Source organism: Molossus molossus, unplaced genomic scaffold (assembly GCF_014108415.1).
Source record: "Molossus molossus isolate mMolMol1 unplaced genomic scaffold, mMolMol1.p scaffold_m16_p_23, whole genome shotgun sequence".
Classification (NCBI taxonomy): domain Eukaryota; kingdom Metazoa; phylum Chordata; class Mammalia; order Chiroptera; family Molossidae; genus Molossus; species Molossus molossus.
Window position 1 is genome coordinate 18,186,815 of NW_023425359.1, and position 21,553 is coordinate 18,208,367.

A 21,553-nucleotide genomic window follows, 5' to 3' on the forward strand; every position below is an offset into this window, starting at 1 on the left:
TCCCTTTTTATAATGAAATTCTAATTTTTTAGGATAATAAAATTTAAACCTTGAAAATACTTTAGGTAAAATCCAACCCAACCCCATAATACTTCTGTAGATGCAGAAATTGAGAATAAGCATGATTAGCTCAGTCGAGCTCACAGAGTTATGTTATACGGAGTGGCCTAAACTTAGATTTCTAGTTTCCTGTAAAAACAACAACAACAACATTCTTCTTTTTTTTTTTAATCCTCGCCCGAGGACATTTTTCCATTTTTTGTACAGATGGAGTGGGAGGGAGATAGAGGAAGAGAGAGAGAGAGAGAGAAACATCGACGTGAAGGGACACATCGAGTGGCTGCCACCCGCACGACCAACCAGGGCCGGGGACAAACTGCAACCGAGGTACGTGCCCCTAGCAGGAACCGAACCCGGGTCTCTCCGGACCGCAGGCCGACGCTCTAACCGCTGAGCCAAACCGGCCAGGGCACAACATTCTTCTTAATTCACCTATTGCCCACCCCACCCATCGCCCTAGGAAATACGTGATCATGAGAAGGGAAAATGAAGAAAAATGACCTAGGTCATTTTACCCTCCTGGTTAAGAGGAATAAAAATGCTGAGAGGCGGCTCTACCTGGAAAAGGGATATTTGAATGGATTTGAGAACGGCCTAGCGCTCTTCAGTATCGACGCGCACCTTGCCCGGTGCTGGGTAGGAGTGTACCCTGCAACGCGTCTCCAGCCCTTAGGAGCAAAGCCTTTGCCCGGCATCTTGTCAGCAGCACCAGCAAGTGGCGATGTTATGGTTACAAAAGCACCAGCCTGCACTTCTTGTGCACCCCCCCCCAACCTCCCAACCCCCCAACCTTTCCTCTCTGCTTCTTTTCTTGGCTCCACAAACGAACCAACCAGCAGACAAGCCACAGCCCTGGGGCACGGCGACCCCCAGTTGCTCCAGCTCGTCCAACTGCATGTTTTAAAACTGCCATCAACTCGCTTTGAAAAATGCTCCATGACCCAAAACCAGTGTCAGCGGGAAGCAGCAGGTGTGGGTTCCAGAGGTGGGTTAGGAAGGTCTGTGGGCGACGAGGAAGTACTTCAATCAGAAGAGGGACTTTGCTGGGTGGGGGGCGGGGGTGGGGGTGGGGTGAAGGATCCATTTCAGGCCGAGGCAACGCGAGTGATGAGTCTGAAAGGTCGATGGAGTGGACACTTAGCGCCCATACCCAGGTTTGGATTGGGCCTCAGAGACCAGAATGGACTAGTGGCCATCGACTGAATCCCATCGCCACAGTTAGGCTAAGAAAAATCCAGGAAGATACTGTTTTGCCCCTAGGGGACTTGAGACACTCCATATGCTTGGGTTCTTCCACGTCCTCAGTCACACGTGTGTCTTTCTGGTTTCAACGAGTGGAATAACCTGACAACCCCCAAAGTTAAGAAGTTTCTCATACGTACACTTGATATTTCTCCAAAAACGCTGCACAAATTTCTCTTCATCGAAAGAGTGTTTTACCATCTAAAAATAGGGAATCATTTTGTCAATCAATATGAATTCATGTACTAGAGTGTTTTTTTCCATCTAAAAATATTATATTGACTCCTTTTTCAAATCAGTGTTAATTCATTTGGGTATGCTTTAGAGAAATATGTTGTTGTTGTTGTTGTTTTTAATGTGATGTTGGTTTCCAGTGGAGTAAGGATTTTTTTTCCCACTCAGACATCACTAGTAGAGCAACTACTATAAGATTTAAATGGTAGGGATCATATGCAATCTCTGTCCTGAGAGGTAAACATCTCATTGTGTGCGAACAGATTTAATTAGTAGCAGGGAGCTTGTGGGCAACACTGATTTCGTCTCATTATCTGAGGGATCGGCCTTGGCTTTAGTTCTAGATCATCCATTTTTCTAGCAACTGAATACAAAGAAGGAGGGTTGATTAGCCACGTGAGCCATTTCCCAAGTCGAAGCCACTCAGTGTTTCCCTGCTTCCCGACATAGCAGCAGAGTCTTTCTATGAGGCCTTACGTGGTTCATGGAGCCATTCGGGGAGGGTCAGAGAGCGAGGGCGCCGTGTGCTCGGGGAGGATCCTGGCCGGCCCGGAGCCCGCCCACCGTGGGAGGCTCAGTCCTAAGCAGCTCCTCAAAGATCAGCCTCAGATGTCGCTTCACTATAAGGAGGATTCAAAGGATTTAAAAACATAGCAGGCCTGTCCAACTGCTGGAGTTGTTTGCCAACATTTGCCGAGAGGGAGGAAAAAAGGGGGGGGCGGCTCTATGGGCTACGAGCCTGGGTAGTTGGGAGAAACATATTTTTCAGGGTGCTTTCCCCCCTTTTTCTTGTTTTTAAAAAGCCTGAACGTGGAGCGATAGCACTTTCAACCGGAACTCATTAAGAATTCAAGGGGCAGAAAATGTGAGGGGTCCTAGAAACAGGGACTTTGAAAGGCCAGAAGTGAGCTATAAATAAACTGCTGCTGATATTCTTTTTTGTTTTTTTTTTTCTGGTGGTTAAATACACTTTTTACACCAGAATGCGAATGGGGGGGAAGCCAGGTGATTTTTGACCTGAAAACCCAGTTCATGTTGAGAGGCGCGTTGACATGGATGGACTGACTGACCACAGATAGATGTCCTACCAGCCATGACACGTTCTCCTAAAGCACTTTCGCTGACCCGTGTGGCTGCCGACCCCGACAGGCCCCGCCGGCAGGTGACCACTGTGACCGCTGACGCTTCATGGCTTTGGACATCAAATTCCAATGTCTTTGCTTTCAGCTTCGCCTTGGCTCAGTATTCTACCCTTCGTGGTTCTGGTTCTGTTTGAGCATCTTGATTCACAACAAGGTCCAGTGAAGGGGCAGAGGGCTGAGTTGAGCTCATTGTGACCTTAGGCCAATCAAGTAACCTCTCTGAACTTAGCTACCTCATCAGCCGAGTGGGGATAATAATGAGCTGCTCTCTCCGGCTCATAAGACTTGTCATTTTTATAATAAGGATAAGGCTGAAACAAAGATTTGCTGGCACGTGTTATAGATAGGATGTTAAGGCACGCGCGTGCACACACGGACACACGCACACACACGGACACACGCGCACACACCGCCATATCACCCATTGACATGACACCAAGTCTGCAATTTCCAGGGTAATACTGTAAAAGTTTGCTTGGCTAATGGGTGTTGATTTGGGAGGACACGGCAAAAACCATTGATTTGAGTGTGTCATATCATGTAGTGATCGTTACAGGAATTCCTAATGGGTCCATGGGCACGTCCACCCAAAGCTGGGCCTTGGCCGTCCATGCCCCCAGAAGACGAATGCGAACATACAGAAATCTCATAGCTTTGATCTGACTCCCAAAGGAGTCTGAAGCCTTGAACACATTGAAAAACAACTCAGGCTGTCTCGCCCAAGAGTCAGGCGCCTTGGGTTTTTCTCAAGCCTCTTCCCCTTCATTTCTCTTCTCTCCATTGCCTCGTCTATGAAGAAGATACAAAGTAATGCCTCCTTGAAGTTCAAATGAAATAATGCATTTTCCACACCGTTTTCGGCAATGCCCAGTAAGTTTTGCTATTGTTTCAATAGGTTACTATCATATAGTATCTTGATAGGCGAGAGAGGTGTGGCGAGAGCGCTTGACCTCGATGCCCTTGCCTTTGAGAAACGTCAGGAGGTCAGATGCACCATTAGGAAACATCACTTCCCTATGATGAGTCTGCTGCAGAGCACTTGTTCCCACCGAGGAGTAGTCCTTGTGAGCCGAGAAAGGAGACTGCATGAAGAGTCGTCGGGCAGGGAGACTAAGGAGAGAATGAACTGGCTTCACGTTGAGAAGCATCCAGAGGTGAGTGAGGAGCCCGACAGGCCGAAGCGAGGTTGTGGACAGTCCAGAATGGCGACCTGTGGGTTGCGAGTTGACCTGGAGGTGATGGGAGCCGAGATGGTTTCTAGCAGGAAACTGACAGGATGACAAGTGTACTCAGAGCATTACTCTGGCCTGTAGACAGGACTCAGGTGTGTGGACTGGAGTGAGCGCAAGCGGAGAGCTGTGGCAATAGTTAAGGTGTGAGGTGACGGGCCAGGGTGGGGGTGTCTGTGCAAGGTGTTGAGGGAAGGGGCATCGCATCCACCTTGATGGCTTATTTGCTACAATCTCTTCTTCCGATCACAGTTTGCCTGAGCTACTAACTCTTTCTGACTCTGAAATATTCATCCCGGTCTTCCAACAGGGCAAGGATGGAGGGAGGAAGTGAGGAAATAGGGGGGAGGAAGGGGGTTGTTGGAACAGGCAGACTGGGGCCTTCGGAGTGGACTGGATTTCCATCAACAGGAGTCGTCTCGGAAAGAAACGAGGGGGGCCGGGGGGGAGAGGGAGGGGTGGTCCTTTGAACTTACTCAGTTCAGGAGTAACTTCCTTGCATAGAACCAACATGACAGCAGAGTGGGTGACTCTGTCCTCCTGTTTACCCCAGAGGGGGACCCCAAGGTGCAGAGAAAGACAGGCGCCTGATCTAACTGAGCTTCAGGTTCACCCCAAGTGTGGCTCTCAAACTTTTGGGACCAACACCCCATAATAACCCATTTACATCACAAACACGCACAGACAAATGTATGCATAAACGTCATTGAAGTAAAAGTGTTATAGGGCAGCCCTGCTCTGACCACCTATGATGCATTCTGATCATTTTTCCTCATCGATTCATGTCTGCCTGCAGGCATGCTTGCATGTATTTTGTATAAAGGATGCTTGTGATTGAGCTACATTGATTTCTTGATCAATGAACGGGTCACCACCTGCTCCTTTGAAACCATAGACCCTGGGACTCAGGACCAGGATCAGGGGATTGCGGGACCGACCAGGCGGAGGGGAATGCTTTGGTCTGCTTCTGCTTCCTGCCCACTGCCCCACCCAGGCCTGACTTCTCTGTGGAGTCTAAGAACTGAGAATGAACGAAGGCAGTTGCCTCATTAAGTTTAGAACTCAGTTTCTGAACCCGAGCTCAGATCCAGTGCCCGCACCGACACCCTCTGGCAGTACCAACGCATTCATTAGCTTGATGGTCCTCGTTCGAGACCCCAAAGCCCACACACCGAGATCCATCAATGAGGTTCGCTCCCTAATGAGACCTGAACCCAGACACAATGGCCACAATTGGTGCAGACATTTTAATTTTCCTTATATTATCCTTGGCTCTCCCGGACCAAGGCACACACACAGTAACATTCTTTACCTGCAGTTAGCTGTAATTTCAAACTAGGTGGAATTCTTTCCTACCTTTGAAACCACAAAATAAAATCAAAGAAATAGGATCTTTGCAAACCGGGGCAGTGCACGGACGAGGAAGGGTGAAGGCAACACATGGCCTCAGGTTGGAAATAACTTTTAAAATGTCTGATTTTGATCATGAGGCCAAATTACCTGGGCACACGGCGATCGTTAAAGTCTCCTGTCTTTAAGCCCCTCACGTGTAAATACACGTACCTGTAATTTAGCCTTCCAACCCCACGGTGAGAAGGACATCAAAGCCGAGGAGGAAAAGCGAAGGAAGGCAATGAAACCCAACCTGGTTTAAGGGGACTGCATCTCCCTATGAGCTCAGCTAGTTATCAATAACCTGGGGAGAAAAAAACGTGTGCTATCAACTCTAGGAGCCGTAAATCAAAATAGGGGGGTACAATTATCCCCACATATATGCTCACCTGTGTTGAGAAAATGCTGAAGTTGTGAGCATAACTCCGGTGGGAATGAACGTCAGTCATTTTCGGTGGTCATTCTATTTTATTTTTTTTAGGAACAGTGGCCTGCCTGTAACCCGACTTTGACCATTTCCCTGGAAATTTGAGTTTGTGTTGGAGAAAGCATGGGGTACTTTGGGGGGCCCCTGGTTTCCTTCAGAGTCTGAGAATGGGGTGGCTGTGTTGTCTGCTCAGCCCCCGGTCAAGTGGCTCTAGAACTGTGGTATATTAATCCCAGAAGAAAGTCAATGGATACGTTTTGAAATTATATATAAAATTTTGTGTGTATGTAGGAGCATGAATTTTTCTAGGAAGACGGCCATCGCTTTCATCCACCTGCCAAAAATATCTGTAAAAAGTTTAAGAAGCACTACACTAGAATATCACCAGCACCTAGAGGTGGCAAAGTAATATAATGACTAGGCTCTGTCTTCAGGGACTGCTCAAACCACGGGTCGGTAAGTGAACACAGCAAGGCAGCCGTGTGTGACCATAGTCCCAGCAGGGTGCCGGTGGCCTCTGGGACATGGTTTGGGTTTCCATGCAGACAGCTTCCCCCGGCCCGTGGGTGTAAGCCGTCTAAGAACCACGCCATAATGCGAAGGATGGATTATAAACAAGGGACTGTGAGAAAGACGGTATAAACCCATCTCTGCCACTGGGAGCTTCGCCCGAACCTCGTGTCCAGCCGACCGCAGCCAGCACCCGTGCGGTTACCCCAGGCTTCTGGTGTGGAAAGAGACTTCCGCGCACCTCGGTGGATCTCCATCCTGTACAACACTTCTCCGAAACTGCTGACAATCAGCGGAGCTCACGTTCCTGCGTGGCCCTCCCCACTCTCTGGTGGGGCTGCTCTCAGTTCTGAAAAGTCTCTCGTGATTTGATGTGAAAAACAGTTTCTACTCACTGGCCCTCATTCAGCCTTCTGGAGAGTCATAAAAGAAGTCTACGTGTGCCATGTGAACACTACGCAGTGTCTTCACAGTAGTGTGCCCTTAGCAAAGAATCATTCATTTGGTAGCAATTTTCCGTGTAGCATTTTAAACCGACGTTAGGGTGTATACACTATCTTTAGGTACATTATCTTCTTTCATCTTCAAAGCCAGGGATTACCAGGCCCGTGTATTTATTTATCATTTTTAGGGGATAAGGTGGGACTCACTCAGATTAAGCGATTTATTAAAAAATGGCCCAACAAATAAACAGAGAAGCCAGGACCACACCTTGAGTTTCTGCTTCTGGGTTTAGTACTTCTTTCTGTACTTCCTCATATGTGATTATTCGGTCACGGAGTAGGTGCTGGCCCGTCTCACTGGGCTGTCTTCTCCAGGCCCAGCCTTCTGATTCCGCTCACAGAATCACGTGCACAGTTCCTTTGCATCCTGATGTCATTCCTGCGAACTCACCACCCAGTCAGTGCTGGTCGCCTGACATGATGCCTCATACTTGGTAAAGGGTTTTAGAGTAAAGCATTCTGTTCGCGCCTATGGTAACTACTCTGGGTCATACTGAGCCTCGTTGTCATACAGTGGGAAGCTGAGGCTCAGAGAGGGACAGCTGCTCAGCCATGGCGTCCCCTCCAGACAGTGAAGTTGGAACTGGCACCCGTTCTCGCCAACCAGAAATCCTTATTCAAAGGACAGATGAAACCAGAAGGTTCTGGGGCTCAGCTGAGATAACACTAGATCGCTCCCTTCCTGTCATGGTACAATTAATTATACGTTGATTAAGAACATAACCATGCTGCCCTGGCTGGTGTGTTCAGTGGTTAGAGCATCAGCCTACACACTGGAAGGTTTCGGGTTCGATTCCCAGTCAAGGGCACATACCTGGGTTTCAGGTTTGATTCCCCAGGCCTGGTTGGGGCTCGTGCGGGAGGCAACCAATTGAAGTGTTTCTGTCACATGGATGTTTCTCTCTCTCATTCTCTTCCTCCTATTCTCTCTCAAAATCAGTGGAAAAAATACCCTCAGGTGAGGATTAACCAAAAAACAACAACAACCACAAAAACCAAAAACGAAACAAACAAGCAAACAAAAAACTACTAAAAAGCAAACATAAAACCAGTGCTGCATAACCTATTTTCTTTTATGGTTCATCATATTTTCCCAGAATTCTTTTTTAGACAGAATTTCAAGTAGACACTCAAAGTACCGATCCTGGCTATAGTGAGATGTAGGCTTTGTGAAACTCAGTGTGAACATTATTATTGTGCTATGCGGGTATTTAGATAGAGGTATACCCTTCATCTACTCCTAAGATCATTAAGTCATTTACCAGGTCTTGTAGACATCTGTATACCTGACCACTGTATTTAATAAAAACCAAGTTCCCATTAGAGCATAAACCAAATCTCATGGTCACCACTGAACCTTATGCCTGACTCCTTAGACATGCTAGATACTTAATAAGTAGATGGTGACCATTATATGACAGGTGGGCAGCGTTATAAAACAGACTTTTACCTTTAAACCAAGATAGATTAAAGACTCATTTTAATATTTATAGCATGGTAGAATATTTATATTTTTACCATATAGAAAAAGATGCAAGAATCAGACATAAGCAACTCAGACATGAACATATTTCTTCATGGGGATTATTCACATTTTATACAACGGTATTAGTGAATGGTGCCTGAAGTTACAACTCTCGATTATTTTTAGTCACGTTAGAGAAAAGCTATAAAATGTTGGGTTGAGGCATCGCTCTTGTTTACTTGCTCTGACCGCATGGCATTTTCCATGCCTCATAGTGGGAGAATTTACTTGCTTTTCTCATTTGCTCTCTGTTAATTTTTAGCTGTCCTGGGTAGCATTATTATTTTGATTAAGATAAATAGTTCATGCAGAAGCAAGTAGCATTTAAACATGTTAAATTACAGTCCACATAAAAATTAGACTCGTTTGCTGTGCGGAGACTTGGTGATGCGTCGTTAGGAACGCTTCAGTGTTCTGTCAGGTTACGGTCGGGAAATGAACAGATTTCAGATTGCACGCTTGAGTGTTTCAATCCTTCCCACTGTTCCCCGAGTCTTTTCCCACTATAGTCTCTCACATGTCAAAGTCTATTTGCAGTAGAGGAATTTTTCTGTTGAGAAGAAAATAAAACAGATCCGCCTGGCTTAGTGTTTCATTCAAATGACCAAGAATGGCGTCGCTGTATGTGATCATGAAGACAGGGGCCTGCTCTCGGAGGGATGTCAGCTCACACAATTCCCTGCAGGACCAGGGTCCTGCTAAGAGGATCCCATTCACTGTGAAATAGGCAAGCAGGACATTTCAACAACACAACCAGTGTTTTATGCTCCAACAGATGAATAGGAAGACAGTAAAGCAGTTCTGTGCTAATGATTGCTTGATTTCTGGTCTTTCTGAAAGAGTATCTGTGGGGTAGCTTTCCTACGGAGTTGGACAGAAGGTCTGGAGAGGTCAGCTGAGATCACTTCCTGTTAAAATTTTCTTTGCACAAATAAGAGTAATGAGAGTGAATATTTTTACTTCATGACAGCTGGGGGCCAGTGTGCCCTGTAAAATGCGTATGTTCCTCATTTGCAGTAACTGTTTTTAATATTGGTAAGATCTCAAGGTAAGTAATTGATCTAATAGTATTTCATCTGCTGGTTGTGTTCCCCTTAAATCTTCTTATCAAGACTCTGATGCCTAGAAGTAGAAGACTCAGATAAGTGACATGTAGTAGGATGCTGTCTTACCTCCGTTTATGTTGAATTGCTGAGACCACAAGCAAAGTTTTAGTGGCCCCTCCTATATCTTACCTATTAGATGTTTCCTTGTCTAGCTATGGCCTTCTTTCAAAGTTCCCAAGTCCTGAAGGAGCTGGTTCAGTGGTTGTTGTAATTGTGCTAGTGGAATTAAACTGTTAATATCAATATAGCTGCATATGTTTATTTCAACAATAATTTAAAGTACTATAGCTCTTTTGAGATAGTTAATGTCGTGCACGTTGATATTTACAATGTATCAAGGCTAGCCACAACTATGTGTCCACTTGTCCCTACCAAAAGTCAATCAAAGAAAGGGTGGCTGAGTTAGGCTGCTCATGACTGAGCATGGCATGGCCATATGAACAAACGTGCCTTAGTAGTGGGTGTGGTCACGTGTTGTTCCCCAGAACGTGGGGCAAACGACTTACTAAAACAGAGCGGACAAGGAGACCGATGCCTAACACATGAATCGTCATTTGTGCCCACTGTTTGGTTCTGAGAAAAAAGCCTGTGACCTGGAGGCAGGTGATCTGGACTTTCGTTCTTGCATTTCCAGTCATTTGTGTGCCTTGGGGAAGTCACCGATTCTCTCCTGGACAATGGACAACGCACCTCACAGGACTGAAGGGATAATGTAAAGCACAGTGGGGAGCAGAGGCCTGGGCAGGCCTTTGAGACGCTTCATGAAACACCCCGGTGACCATGCTCGGCGCCCCCTTCATCAAAGGGAAGTGGTCCCACTGTCCAAGGTGAGCAGACATGCTCTCTTCGTTCCCACGGAACACCAGTGAACACTCCTTACAGGGACTTTCCAAGTTACGTTCTTCAAATGCTACTTTTTGCAAAAAGCCACACATTTTATTCTTACGACTCACTTGCCTGGTTTGAAAAATGGCATGACCACATAATGAAATTATCAGCCACTTCACACTTTTCTTCCCCAGTCATGAGGAAAGGGCCCATTCATCGAAATGCGGGAGAACAGGAAGAAATGTAAAAAATGATGGAAAAATACAGAGGCCAATATTGTCTGTTCCTTGGAGTAGGAAAATCTGAGCCCATCTGAATTTCACAAGACTATTCTATTTTTATCAGACCTGGGTCTTCAGACAGTTCGCAGACAATCCCCTCTTCTCTGGTCTCCCCACTTGTATTTTCTAGGCTGTCTCTGTCAATATATTGTTTTAATGTTTTTTTTTCCTTTACTGATTTTAGAGAGAGAGGGAGAGAGAGAGATAGAAACATCGATGAGAGAGAACATTGATTGGCCGCCTCCTGCATGCCCCCCACTGGGGATCGGGCCCACAACCTGGGCATGTGCCCTGACTGGGAATCGAACTGGCGACCTCTTGGTGCATGAGTGACGCTCAACCACTGAGCCATGGCCGCAGGACTCTGTCAATATTTTAATCTTCAAATTTCCTTCCTTAAATTCCTAAGAGGGTTTCCAATTCCCTCTTGAATCAAGTTAAAACCTTCTGATTATTCATGAGGAATATTGCCCTCTCACCCCCCACGTTGTTCTGATTTCCCACTAGAGACTCACTGACCCCTCCTGGGACAGTATCTCAAATACCTTCCTGTACCTGTCATGTCTCTCTCTGCCTCTGGACAACTCGAATGCTGTCCGCCCTGCTTGAAATGACCCTTCTCACACTCCATCCACTAGACTCTGCTCAAGCTTATTGTCTCCCAAACTTCGTCACATCATCGCCTTCACTTGGTCAGTCTCTCTACCCCTGTGTACATAGGTGCCCTCACATTTATATACATATTCCCGTATTATCTGTAGTGTTCTGTGGGTTTCCCATATGCTATGTATATGACTCTGGAACTCATGCACCAAAGTAGAAGAGGTTCCCTGCTCTTTGAGGTTCACAAAAAGTTTCCACGGGAGAAAAGTCAGCTTTGCACACCTGCCAGGTGCTAGGAGTGGGCAGGTGTCTTCCATAGAACCAGCTTGTGAGGTCTAACCCGCCCGCGCCCTTGGCCAATCCTCCTGGAGGGCCCAAGGCTGGCCTGGAGGAGCCGGAGAGGGAGGGAGGGATGAGCTTCTGCATAGGAGCTCACACCCACACAGGGCCCCCTGGGGGGGGAGGGGGCGTCTAGATTAAATCAAATCCGAAGTTTTGATTATTACAGGGCCGTCACTGGACATGACTACTTAGTGAGCTGAGATTGAGTGTTTACCTTTGTATGGCTTCCTAAGAGTGAGCAGAGGATGATGACACTACCCAGGTTGTAATGCTAAGGGAGCTGGAGGAGTAGCCCCACCGTACCCGGAGTAGCCCCACTGCACCCGGAGTAGCCCCACCGCACCCGGAGTAGCCCCACCACACCCGGAGTAGCCCCACTGCACCCGTGTAAAGACACCGTGGGGACAGTCATAAAGGCGGTGTTGCGGTCCAGTCCTCACGAGTGCTGCTTGTATGGCGTGAGGCAATGTCCCCGTGGTCGGCCGGATGTCCCTGCGGAAGAAATGCCCCGGATCTTCCCACGCCCATGTCCTCTTGCTCTCCTGTGACTAGCCGCGCCTATCGGTGAGATGTCTGACTTAAGGTTAGGAACCGGGAACTGAACCGCTTCCAACTGCGAACTCAGTGTATGCTCAGAGTTGGAATGAACTTCTGACTAAATGAACCCTGGGCTGAACAGAACATCAGTTCCAAAGGAATGACGCCAACATTTTTCTTTCTTTCTCTCTCTCTCTCTCGTTTGTTTTAAAATCCAGTGAGAACTCCTGAACAGAAACCAACCCTATATTTTTGAAAACCACTGAACCAGGATAAAACTAGAGCGTCGGAATAGTTTCTGAAATAAACTTGAACCAAATTGATATTTTATTAGATCCAAGTCCCTGGTTAAGATAAAGTGTGTGGTCATGTAACAGAACAAAGTTAAGTAGCCCACCCAGAGACTAGCCATGTGGTCTTTTCCTCATTAGTATCATATTTTAAAACTCAAACAACTGAGATGGTTAAAACCACTACAATATACCCGGATGGAGAGCTGAGAGCCTTTCTCCAGGAAGGGAGGTTTGAGTCTAAAAAGATTCAGTGACTTACCCAGGATTGTAGAGAATGTCAGAGAAGAGCCAGGATGTTTCAAACACACTGTTCCTGTGGGCTTTGCCCAGGAGGAACCAGGCAGGCTCAACGCTATAACCTAATTCATACAAACTCATTAACTTTGGGAATACTTCAAGTTATTCACGTTGATCGTTACCAGCGGTAGATGCTGTCGAAAAGAGAATTTTCACTCATTCTCTTTACCAGATGAGTAAAGCTGTTGGGAGTCTTACTTGAACACAGTTAAATCAATTCTTTCTCCTCTCAGAAGAGCTTAATAATGGAGTGGCGTGTTTTCCCGTGGGTTCGTTGATTGATATGATCTCCATGAGAAACCTAAATGTTTCTACAAATGGGCTGTCCTACGTAGGTCAGAACTTGTGACTTTATTCCCGCTGCCTGTGACTCAGTGAACTGGAGTGGTGACCAAGTTTACCGAGAGGAAGGTCTAGGCACTCCAGTGACTGAGCCAGCGGATCCCAGCCCTAAGGCATCTCTGGGGGCCTTCTGTGTGGCTGTGAATTACATTTCCCAGCATTCCTTTTATTTATTGAAGGTAATCGAGTTACTTCCATGTCTAGGGCAAGTGACTGTTTTTGTCATACTTCTTAGAAGCTGTCATTTTGGGAATTTTAAATACTAGAGATTTATTCTCTTTTTTTTTTTTTTTCTTCACATACTATAGGAAAACAGACAGAGATTGTTTTTTTATTTAAAAGACATCCATTCATGAAAGACAATGGCCCCGGTTGCTGTAATTAAACAGCTTGTTTTTTGTCTCTAGAATAGTTCAGCGTATAACATCACCAAGGTGACTCCATTTTACATAATAAATCCCTTGCCATTATAACAGTTTTAAAGTAGCAGTTAGTTATTTTAAATGCACAAGAGGTATTTATGTGTCCTTTTTGTCTTTCGAAACTGTTTGCCAGTGTATTAAACCTGCCACTGATGAACTGTTTTGCAGAAGGTGTCTCAGACAGACTTTAGTATGTCTGTGAATTAATTCCCCATAGAAAAGTTGCTCCTCTTTGGTAACAGAAAATGAACGTTATCGAATCCTGAACGTTTTGTATTCATGTGATGATTAATAAATTCCCTGAACATAGTTATTAGTTCGGTGTCCCGATAGATCACACGTCTAGGTGATAGCATTGTAGAATTTATAACTTCCTTCAGGGCCAAAGGTAATGCAGTTTTCATCCTGTATGATGTTTCAGTAGCCACATTTTCTGTGTTTCATCTCCTGAGACATCGTCCTGGCACCTAGAACCCTCTCATATGGGGGCAACTTTACACGGGGCTCAAATCAGCACCCACCTGAGGGCTGTGACTGCAGGGATCCCCGAAGTGGGTCAACAGCACATAAGTCCCCCTCCTTCCTTTCCATCCCCCACACTCTGTGTCTACAACTACCGAGCATTCCACCGACGGGCAGTGGATTTTCTGTCGCTTGGGAGACAAGGTCCACTTTCCATCTGTTTGGGGGGAATCTCTTTTTTTCTACCTTATATTACGCCACCTGCGGACGCTAAGCCAGTGCCTATCCTCACAAGAAGCATAAACAGCTACAGCAGATTGTAGACTGCAGAGAACATTTGCTCAGACAAAGGGCTTCCTTGAAGCTGCGTTTTTACTTGCGTGGCCTTGACTCTCTCCAGTTCTGTTGACTGATCTCTGACTCTAACGCCCAGACCACCAGAAGAATGGCATGATTTGCACTCACTCTACGTTTCACGATGTGGTTACACAAAGAGAATTTCAACCTCGGACCCACCTGCCCGTTATGACTGCTGTGGGTTTTACCTGCACCGTAACACCTACCTGACGCTGCTCTGACATTAGCTTTACGGAGGGAGACCCTCTCCACGAGAGGCCCCCGAGGCCCGGGGGTCTGCCTCACTCTGGCCTCTTACTTCCTGAGCCCTGCTGTGGTTGGGTACCGGCTCACATGCAGCCCGCTGGCCTTTGCCTATATCTTTGGGTCCCAACTTTTCTACCCCAAGTTAATCATAAGTTTTTGGAGTCAGCAGTACAAGGAGGAAAACGTTCAGTTACAACACCACCTACGAAATGAATGAGCAGTAACGCTCACGGTAATATTCGCCTTTTAGAAGAGTGTACTTATGAACAAGAATATACCTGTCCTTGAGAGAATTTCAGGTCCAGCGACCCCCCAAAATGCAAGAAATGTGGACTTCCACAGGGATTGAGTTTGGGAGCAAGGGACTGAGTAATTCTGAAACCTCGGTGCATGGTCCCTGCTCTCCGATCAGCCCTTGGTCTTGAGCGCCATGACCCCCCCCCCCCGCCCCCGCCCGAGAAACACACTGGGAGCCTCCGTAACTGGTGTCTGCAGGGTGCTCAGTTTTGATTCTCAGTAAATCCAAATACTCTTGGGGAAAGTGACTACTTGGATTTCTATCAGCGATTTGACACTTTGGGGTTCAGTTTCCATTTTGTTCTGATAGCCAGGTGAAGAATCAACAGATGTAACCCCTGGGATGAGTAGAAAGATAGAAGAGGGGTTAGAAAGGAGAAGCTGAGGCAACTACCAGCAAACTGAATCGCCTTGGAAATTTTGCAGAGGGTTGGTTTCATCTGCAGTAATAAATTGTTTGGAAGTGGTTAACCAAGTGTTATTCTGAATTGACATGAGTCAGTGGTTGAGGGGAGAACATTTCTAGGGATTCGTAAGCATTGTGGAGAAATGATTTTCTGGTTCTTACAGCAGCTATGGCAATGGGGAAAGTTTCTAACTATTCTTTTAAAAAATCTATAGATCCACTGCTATATTACTCTGTAAAAATATACAGATCAATTAATTCAATGTAATGGTATTGATTTTGGCTGCATTTGTTTTAATTCTGGAAATCCATATATGAGGTGTAACGTTGGTCTTTTCAATTTGGTTGTCAACTCGATGTATTTCATAGTTAAAACTTTAGGGTTTTCCTCCATAATTATTTGGCTTTGTGGTAGTATACCGTAGTTTAGATGCCAACTGATCATGTATTTACCTTGCCTCTGGATAATCCGAACCCAGTGGCAATGACTTTTATTTCCTCTTGTTACTCCATAGGTTGTACCAATTAACAAGCACTGGATAGTGTCATTAACTCCACTTTTGTCAAAAGAATACTGTCCCTCAGCAACACTGTCTCCTTCCTCTCTCTCTCTCTCTCCCCCTCCCTCCCTCTCTCCCTCTGTCTCTCTCTGTCTCTCACCACCCCCCCCCACACACACTTTCAAAATTAAGAACCAACCACCAGTAATCCTGTGGCCGACAGAGCCTGACAATATGACTATGTCAATGACCTTATATACTCCTACCACCTGCTTACACAAGACACATTGTTATATTTGTGCTTTAGCATACGGGTCAGCATCTTGAGAAGATTGTTACTGTAAAAATAATAACTTACATTTGCATAGTTATTTTCAGTTTATAGAGCCTTTCACATCATCATCTTATTTTATTCTCACTATAACCCTCTGATAAACACAGGGTATGTATTATTATCCCTTGCAAAATGCACACACAGCATTTTGCCCAAGTTCATGCAATTTGATCATGGACATGCAAGACTCAAATCAAGTTCTTCTGACTCCCATTTCTGCTCTCTCCAGTCTAATAACTTACCTACCTGGTTTTCAGTGGCACTGTTATTGCAGGTATACCCCAGTGGGTATCTACAATCCAATATATGTATATGTACAATCCAATATATGTATAGGTATAATATGCTCCACAAAAATATACAATTTTAAAAAACAAATTCATTCAAAAATATATTTGCTGAGCCCTGGCTATGTGGCTTAGTTGGTTGGAGTGTCATCCCATACACCAAAAGATTATGGGTTTGATTTCTGGTCAGGACATATACCTAGGTTGAAGGTTCGATCCCTAGTCAGGGCATTTACTGGAGGCAACTGTTTGATGTTTCTCTCTTACATCAATGTTTCTCTCTCTCTCCCTTCCTCTCTCTAAAAATCAATAAACATATCCTTGGGTGAGGATAAAAAAAAATCATAAAATATATTTGTTGAGTTTAGTATCATCATTTTTGTAGATGCAAATCATTTCTAATTTATCTTTTACAACCAAAAAAAAAAAAAGGATTTTTATATACAGGACTTTTAAGAGTAAGAATAAGCCATATTTATTTTCTCCTTGGATTTCACGTACATTTGATACCAAAGGTGAGTTGCAGGTTAATGTAATCATGGAAACATTTCAGGACACAGAGACACTAAAGCGTGTTCTTGATTGTCTACTTGACCTTCCCTACCATACTTGACCTTTCTGTTGGAACTTCCTCCATCTGCAAAAGATTCTGCATAATTGAACCACCTTATTATCTCATCAATATGCAGGAATTCTAAGTTCTTCTGGAAATACGAGAATACCCTAAACTCTAGGACTCCCCCGTGTTCCCCAAAGTAGGGTGGTGGCATTCTATCACGATTGCCTAGGGTGGCAAAACACTGACATTGTTGCAGCCTCTACCACCAACAGGGCAGAGTTTACTCATAGGCAGTGTCCCTCTGTCCCTAAAAGCTAGAATTTAGCCTCAGAATTTTCTTTTTCAACAAGGCACTCTAGGCGACCACTGCAAAGCTGGGGCTCTAGACTGATGGCCTTAGCAATGCCGAGTCTCAGGCCTGCCCCAGATGTCCTGAGTCAGAAGTTTTATTCAACAAGAACCCCAGGCAGTCCTGAGGTGCTTTAGGTTTGAGAAGCACTCCGCTCTGAACTATGTGTTCTGTTCTCCTGCACTTCCATTGCGGGGCTCCCGAGACAGGTGTCGGAGGTATGGATGGCTGTCTGCTTCTCATTGGGGGCTCTCTCCTTGGACAGGAGTTGGAGATAATCCCCAGCACCTTCATGGACCCTGCATTTAATTTTGATAGAAAGGGAAGTAGTAGAAGGGCCCTCATTTGTGGGGTCCCCTGAATCTCTGCCACCCTCCTGGACTTGCCGCCTATATGGGTCACTGACCACTCTCCCTCTCGTTACTACAGAAGAGAGTATTTGAACTTGATGCTGCTTGGGCTCCCTCTGTTAAGTACAGAAAACACTAATGGTTAAATCACAAACATCTTCCACAAAATTTAATTTTGTGGCCAGATGAATTACTCTCGAAACGTAGCTTCAAATGGAATGAAAACGAGGGTGTTTCTTTGCAAAAGCCTGTCTGTGTAAGCCGTGGCTACAGTCCTGAGCAGTATCACCTTCAAAGGACAAAGCGATTGTGGCTCAGGGTGGCCAGTTCCCATGAAGCAGTTCTGGGCACCCAGTGCTCCAGGTCCTGTTTGGTCCATGTGTTTATATGTTTATACAGTAACACATACGTGATACATTCCTGACATCTCCCATTAGCTTCAAAAGTCAAATAGGTTAACAACCATGGCAGATTCATTCCTTCTTCTGACCAAATTTCCAGTTCTTTCTACAATTACTTTGTGGTGCATTTTCAGATATTTTGGAAATTCTCTGATCAGAGTAGAAGAGTGTTTTGGATCCTGGGGAGATTTCTCTGTGCTCTTCTCGTCAGTCGGAGGTGAATTCACTGATTATAATGGATCTCTGTCTAAATCAGCGGTTCTCACCCTGTGGGTCGCGACCCCTTTGGGGGTCGAATGACCCTTTTACAGGGGTCGCCTAAGACCATCAGCAATATGTGTTTTCCGATGGTCTTAGGAACTGAAACACCGCCCACACGCAGATACGCCCACAGACAACATGAGGACCTGCATTAAAGGGTCGCAGCAGTAGGAAGGTTGAGAACCACTGGAATCATTAGGCAGCAGGCAAAATCTGTTGCTCTGATTTCATTTGAGGTAGCACAGGTTCACGTGTTAGTGAAAGAAATATTTATTTTCTGCCTTCCAGGCAAAAACCCCCTTTGCATTTGAAAACGTTCTGTCATTGCCTTCCCTCCTGCCGACATCTGTGGGTGTTGACTTGTCATAAATCATAGCACAGGTTGTTGCAGGATCATCCATTAGTCATGGTGCCAACATCGACACTTACGAAAAGTTTTCAAAGAAGCTTCAGAACAAAGGTGGTAATGTGGGCAGAAGTGTTGAGCAGATGCACCTTCCATGACAGCCCAGTTTGGCCTGGTGTTTGGGCCAATGGAAAAGAAAACACTCGCAACCCGTAGAGGGTGAGACCGAGGCATCTGCAATATCCTTCCCCACACATTCACCTTGGACCCATTAAATGTTTGTAATAAAGGAGAATGGCTACAGGTGTTCCCCAAATTCTTTCTTTTCACACCTGGAGCAGGGGCAGAGGTACAAAGTCAGACTAGCCCTTCAGCTGGCCCCGTTGTACGTCTTAGGTCATTTGAGCAGCAATATCAACGGCCAGATCCCTTTTATGAACAACAGGTCCTCTTTTTCCCCAACAGAATGTCATGATGTGGATGAGAAGCACGTGTTAACTGATCCCAAAACTTTTTGTCAGCTTGGTTTGATTTGGAGAATGGGAACTTTGTAACCCCGTGTTTCATTAAAAACAGTTACATTTGAAAAATGAATTGATTAATAGAATGAATTAAATTGCCCTCCATGTACAACTAATGCACATGGAGTTGGGCTCCAGGCTTACACCCAGATTCTGTCACCTTGATTTGTTTGGAGGTTGGTGAGTGGCCTACTATGAGTGTTTGCATGAGGAGCCCAGGAGTTCTTTAAAGAAGACTTCTCCAGCAGAGGGAAACTTCAGCAGAGAGGAGACGCAGTCTGCCCTGAGCACCGAGCATGGTGACTGGCCTTTTCTCTGTTATTCAGCAGAGCCCCATGGAGTCCAAGTCAAAAATGAAGGTTGAGCAAAATGGGAAGAACTTCTTTCACTCAAATCTGCAAGAGTTATGGGAACACAAGGCAACCCTCTTCCTGCAGTACTGAAAGGGAAGGTGGGCCCGGTTGGGTGTGGGTCAGGGGTTGAGCATCAACCCACGCACCAAGATGTCGCTGGTTCGATTCCCGGTCAGGGCACATGCCCAGGTTGTGGACCTGATCCCCAGTGGGGGGCATGCAGGAGGCGGCCAATCGATATTCCCTCTTATTGATGTTTCTCTCTCTCCCTTCTTCTCTCTCTCAAATCAATAAAGAGAAAAAACTTTTTTAAAAAGAAAGGGGAGGTGGGATTCGGCACACCGTGGGGGCCGCCACAGCTCTATTTGGACATTTTCTGCGAGCCAGAGACAAGAGTGGTCCTCAGTACCTACTGAGCCAGACTTCGGAATCCACAGCATCGAGACAGTTGCGCTGAGACACTGTCACAATATGGTGGCTTTGGAATCACGCAGCAACGTGACACCAAAGACAGTGGACGGTGTTGGATACAAAAGGCCCAGATTTGACTCTTCACATGGTGGAGTTTCGACTAGGAGGAAGCCTTAATGAGTGATGCCACGTGAGGAAATTATAGGCTCAGGACAGTTAGCAGAAGCCTTTTGGTCTCAAAAGAGAGGACAGTGATGAGCTGCAGAAATCTCATGTTGTCGGTAACGTAATTTCTTTTCGTTGTGGTCATGTGATTTAATTGTATGCATCTCGGAGCCTCCAAAACTCCATCCAAATTGCCCTCCTAACATGCAGAAGATCAGAGAAAGGCTTTCTTAAGCGTTCCACTTTGCAAGAAAATACAAGGCTACCTCTTCTTAATGATTTGCAACTGAACATTTTCAGGTAATTATGTTTAATGAGCTACATCTCTCTTCCTCTCCAGGCTCCTGAAAGAGGCAAAAGGAAACATTCTTGCAGAAGATCGATATACTTGTGTCTGTGTGTGACATGCACCCTTCTCAGCCCACCTTGTCCTTTGTCTTTCGCCCCTTCCGAGGAACTCGAGAGTCCATTGTTGCACGTGGATAAGGCTGCACCCCCTGGCTGGGTGGACAGAGGTGCAGTTAAGGGGGCTGTCGGCTGGTTAATTAGGTGGCTGCCGCGTCTGTGTTTCTGAGACTGCTTCCCCTGAGGTGACGGCTCGACGAGCTATTCTCTGCTAATTGGTACACTTTGCAGAGGTTAACAGTCACCATCAGAACTCACCAGGCAGCCCTTGATTTGTGGAAGCAGATTCTCCCTGGCTCCTTCCCCTCTAAGTATCCTTAGCTCCTGCCTTTTCAGATCGCCTCCTTTGCCCATCACTGCTTGAGGACACCAGGGTCCAGCAGCCTTCCTTCCGAACACTCATCTTCAGGAAGCCATGTCAAAAGAGAACAGAGAAGAGACGCAAAGCAAACTCCTGTCCCATGAGTCTCACCAAATGACTTCACGTGGCCTCTTGCAGATGTTTGAGGCTCACATGGGTCTTTCCAGGACCTGAAGCTGGAAGCCAGCGCCTCTGGCCAACGGGCACTGCCGAACTCTTTCTAACTGGGCATGCTCCTGTTCCCGCCGCAGAAGGAGCTGTGCTGAAGGGGCCTGACCTTCTCTTCCAAGCCTTTGAGCCCCAGATGTTCTCCCGGGCCACGGGCCGTGCTCCGAATTCCAAGGCGAGATGGTGCTTTTACGGAGCTGAGTGGTGGCAGGTGTCCAATCCGATGCATGTGGTGAAGCTCACTGTATTGTGACTTATAAAATGTCCCCAATAAATCTGAGAGTGTAAAAAACGAAAAATCTGTTTCTTATTTACCCTTCTGTGGAAAAAAAAAAAAAAAAAAGCACCATGATGCATTTCTAAGAATACTTAATTTTATGTGTGTGTGACCATAATCACTCAAGCGCTTGCTCGCGTTTTTCCAGAAGCCTCTCTCTCTGAGCCGAGCCAAAATGTTCTCCCCACCCTGATGGTTACAAACAAAAAGCAGTGAGTGTTTTCTTCTGTGAGAAGCCTGCGGGGCATCCAGCTACGTGGCATATATTGTTAGGAAAATGTGAAAGCGGACTTGCTTTTTGTAATTCAGACTTTCCAAGAAAAGACGAAAGGGGATTACAGTTAAATTCATCTTAGAAATCAACAGGGCTGGAAAGGAAGGACAGAGGAATTTCCGGTTCGCCTTTCTCCCAGTGTTTGCCT